This window comes from Chrysochloris asiatica, unplaced genomic scaffold (assembly GCF_000296735.1).
Source record: "Chrysochloris asiatica unplaced genomic scaffold, ChrAsi1.0 scaffold00002, whole genome shotgun sequence".
In the NCBI taxonomy this organism is placed as follows: Eukaryota; Metazoa; Chordata; class Mammalia; order Afrosoricida; family Chrysochloridae; genus Chrysochloris; species Chrysochloris asiatica.
In genome coordinates, this window is record NW_006408520.1 from 23013147 (window position 1) to 23017823 (window position 4677).

Here is a 4677-nt window from a genome sequence, read left to right on the forward strand (position 1 = left end):
AATATCCAGCATGCTCATAGATTGGTGTCCCATTCTCAAGCACCCAGTCAGTACACTGTGCACAGTCAGCAGTGTTTACTGACTGACTGGATGAAAAAATGAATGTGGAAGGGAAGAAGTAGGGGTGGGGGGTGGGGGAGAGGCTACTGAGTGTTGCCCATAGTCAGAAGTCATCGCCACAAATGCACTGGTCATTTGTCAAATTCTTGCTTCACATTTTGTAAAGAACTTTTACATAAAAGATCTTACTTGGTCATCACAGTTCTAGGTAAGGATGGTTCTTCTCTTTCATAGACAAGGACATTGTTGATCAAAAAGGTTAAATGCTTTGCAAAGTGGCAAAATAAGTGTTAAGGGCCCTCCTCCAGAATTCTTTCCTCATCTCTCTGTGCCTCTGTGCTGACTACTCCTGCACAACCCACATTAACCCTCAGGGACAGCCAACTTCAGGGAGCCTCTTCTAAACTGCTGGTTTTGAAAGTTTTGTTGCAGCTTATAGCTTTTGACATTTTTATTGTGAAACCAGAACTATCTCCCCAAACTTTCCTTGCCCTGGGACAATGATCCATCATTTTAACTTGCTGTTTGTTATAATAGTTTTCCATTACCTTACTTTCCCTCTCATTTTATTTTCCTCTCTCTGCTGTTAACCTCCACTCTTCTGGTTTCTGTCTGTTTAAGGAACTTAGTTTCTTTTTCCTTTGTAAAATATATTTCTAAGCAAATATGTATCAAGTTCTTAAGCACTTAAAAATGTATTGATAGACAAAAAAGAGATAAAGAAGGAGAAACTGCAGGCCCTTCTGTAGCTTAGAAAAAAGCAAGAGGTCCTACTATCATCCGCCAGTCGGTTTTAGGGGGTGGAGAGCTTATTTGTGTATCTTGCATCTTTCGTTTATAGAAAGAAACAATAGCCAGCTCCCTAGGTTTGGGGCTCTTGGCGCCGCCTAGTGGAAGGAACCTCTTTTGCACTCCATTCCCTTCCGTTTCAAAATGACCAGTATTTGGACTTAGAAATGTTACAATTAAACATACTAGGAAGAAACACCATTTTCAAATGTATAGTAATTATAGAAATTCTTTGAAGTTAATTTCATTTTTAAAACCTGAAATTTCATCTTAAAAACAATCCACAACCCCAAATAAAGTTTTCAAAGTGGACTGTGGGAAGGACTATTAAGGAACAAAGCTTGTTAAAAATTAGCAAGTTTTTGAATCATCTCAGCAGTGAACAAGGAACATCTTTTGTGGTGATCAAGTATCAAAGTAGGGAAGGGAAAGTTTTTTCTCTACCAGCCACAGTTGACAGATAATTACGATGTAGTGATTCCAAGATCTTCCAAAAATTGGAAACTTTTCTTTCTTTGCTTAGTTTTTTTTTTTTTTTTTTCTTTAAGGAAATGAAGGCAAGAAAGTGGAAGATCATTTTCAAACCTGTGTCATAAAAGGGACTATATTTTATTGTATCCTAAATCCACTGGTGGAAATATTATTATATTTCCTTTAATATCTTGAAATTGACAACACCTTTGCTTTGTACTTGGTTATATTTATGAATTTTTGTTTATTTTTAATGAAAAGTTCATCATGCTTGCTTTTCTAGAAAATACACGACTTTTTGGGGTGTACATTACATATACTTGCAGTAGAAATGTGTCTAAAGAAAAAAGATCTGAGTAAAGTTAAGCAACTAAGCCACAACTCTGAAGAGTTTGCTTTTTATTGTTTGTGGTATTTGAGTTCTTCTTTTGACTCTTCAAGTCAACATTAGTATTTCTTCTGTGGTAGGAACTCAGAGGTAGGGACCTTGATAAAAGTCAAAAGTCAAGGTCGTATTTTCCCCTTCCAATTGTTAATCATGTGTGTAGATCTGCTAACATGCCATCTATAATCTTCTATAATATTAGCCTTTTAAAAAGAAAATATGATCTGAGACATATACAGGGTGGGGCCTGCTGGGCTCGCGTTTGCTTTGCTTTAGAGTTCAGAAAACACTCTCTCACACACACACCCAACACTTCGACCTTTCTTTCTAGATTTCATTTTTTTCCCGTGGGGTCATATTTCCGTCTCCCCTGACAATTCTGTGAATTATTCTAAGAGAGAGAGGAAAAAAAAGCAAACTTGTCGAACCGCCCAACACAAGCTGTGCGATCAGCCTTTTGAGCTCTTGAGTCATTTTAGGCGTCGGAACAAAACAAAAACAGGCTTAAATGAATTATTTATCAAGGTTGAGAATAATTGATTTGTGCAGTGCCTTTAGTTCTGGGTTTAAAATTTGTTTTCTTCCCCTCCTCACTCCCTAATCAGAGTAGGTTATAGAGGGACTGTGGGTTGGAACCCCCATGGCTGGGAGCAAACGCACCTCATTTGGGAAATTGGTGGGTGATGTCAGAATGGGAAGAACCCTAATCGATATTTGAAGTGGGAAGGATGCCCGGGCTTCCTCCAGCAGTCTCTTGCAGCCCCAGCGCCTTTCTCACCGTCATCAAGGGTGCAAGGGCTCGGCACGGCCTTCAGGAAAAAACGCTTTCCTATGTCCCCAGCTCGCTCAGGTCCAACGCCACTGGCTCTATCACTGCCGGATTAGCAGGCAGGTCCCCCTCCAAAGGCGTCTGTTCCAACCCCTCTCCCGACCTATCCAGGCTTTCTTCGGCTCCCCTGGCTGAGTGGCTGGACCTCACCCGACAAGGCCCATCCACGCGCTTCCCAGGAGCTCCCTGCATCTCCTAGTTCGGTGTTGGCTGCTGCCTGGACCGAACCCCGATTCCCAGCCACGGCTCACCAACCCCTTGCTTTTCTGCCAAATTCCCCTGGTCTTCGGAGCAAAGCGAGAGTTGCCCGGGTGGTACATTTCCTCATCCCAGTCCTTCCTGTCTCCACTGCTCACCTCAGAGATAGACCCATGACAAAAACGGCATACAAAGATGGTAAGAAAAAGCTTAACGAACTCTTGAAATAGCATGGGCCTTCTCTGGGTCAAACATGAAAACGCAAGAAGGCGGATTCTCCTGGATCCCCTCTTCGGGACCCCAGGATTCACACAGATGCAGTTCTCACCGAAAGGCACGGTTTTGTCCCAGGAGGTCATTTGCCTAACTTACACCCCTCCCTCCCATCCTCAACAGAAAAAAAAGCTGCTTCCCAGATTTAAAAAAAAAAAAAAAAAAAAAAAAAGATCTATAGAATCACAACAAAACCACAGATTTCGGCCCAGCCCTTGGAGACTTTAAAGGCCACTCTCTAACATCATTTTGTATCTAGTCACGGAAGCAATGCCAACCACGCAGATTCATAGGGTTCTTAAAATGGTAATTTGGAGTAAAATGTAACTCAAAGAACTTTGAATCATTCATTAGCACCTTATAATTACTCTGCTAATTAGGTTGACACGGCACTTAATCAGGAGTAATACGCCGTCTTGTCACTGGCACTTCCCATTACTCTGACATTCAACAAGAGACAGGTTGGAAACGTCCTAGAGAAAATAATGCAAGTTGATACCTCCGACGAGGCGTCACAGTCAAGCTCAGGGTCCCCAAGCGGGATCCACCGTGACTGTTTCCTTTCCAAAAGGCCCACAGCAGGGAGGAAAGAGAGACAGAGACCAACTGGTCATCTGGGACGGCTGTCGTCCTCCTGGAAAGTGGTCCAGGAGCCCCGCACCAGTCTAGCGCCTCGGTGAACTGAGGCTGTTCTTGCTATTAGAGAACGTTTCAAGCTATTATTTCCCCCCGCTCGGGAGAAAGCGTTTGGCCAGGCATTTCCTCCAGCACTGGCTCGGATTGGAAACCAGGCTGGGTCCCGGCTTTGAGCCGCGAACCTCCTCCTTCCCGAGAGGACCTGGGGGACTAAGCGCCAGTTCCAACCCTTCCAGGGGAAACAGGAGCGCGCAGAATCGGGCTCTCCCTGGAGTGACACAGTTCCCGCGGGTTCCTTCAGGGATGCCCTTCCTCTGCTGTTAGTGCCTTCCTACTAGTGAAGCGCGCGTTGGGGATGCAGCGGGGGCCGGCCGGGCTGGAGTCTAAAGGTAAGTCATCCCGATTCCTTCCCCCTTCCCGCCCTCTTTTCCCTTCTTTTGACTCCTGGTTAAGAAAACGAGCAGATCCTAACTACGGCTTTCTTTTCTTGTTTGCTTTCGCTCCCTTTCTCTAGTCTCCCCCTGCTCTCCTTCCCCGAATCCCTTTTCCCCTAACGTGTGAATTGTGGACACCGGGACCACTGTAGGAATAGGTGTCGGGTTCAGAGAAGGGGATGTACGGGTTCTCAAAAGAGCAGCGGGCCACGGCAGGGCTCGCTGACGGATTGCGAGTCGAGCACCCATTGGCTCTTGGCACGTCGGCGTCTCTTGCTCGCGCGGGGGCGGCCAATGGCGTGCGGGGCCCGGCGCGCAGCCTCGGCAGCCGGGACGCGGGCCCGGCGCGGCGCGGGGAGCAGCGGCCGTGGCCGTGACGTCACGGGAGGGGTCGGCGCCGCCCGCGAGCTGCCGGATTACAAGCGAACGCGACCGGCAGCGGCCGGAGTCGCCAGGCGCCGCGTCTCCGCCTCCTCCTCGGCTGCGCTTGCTTGCTCTTCTCCACCTCTTCCTCCTCCTAGCGTGGCTGGGGCTACTACAGCCGCATTTGCTGCACAACTTTCCAAGAAAGTTCAGAAACTCTGCGCCGGGGCGGCGGAGTC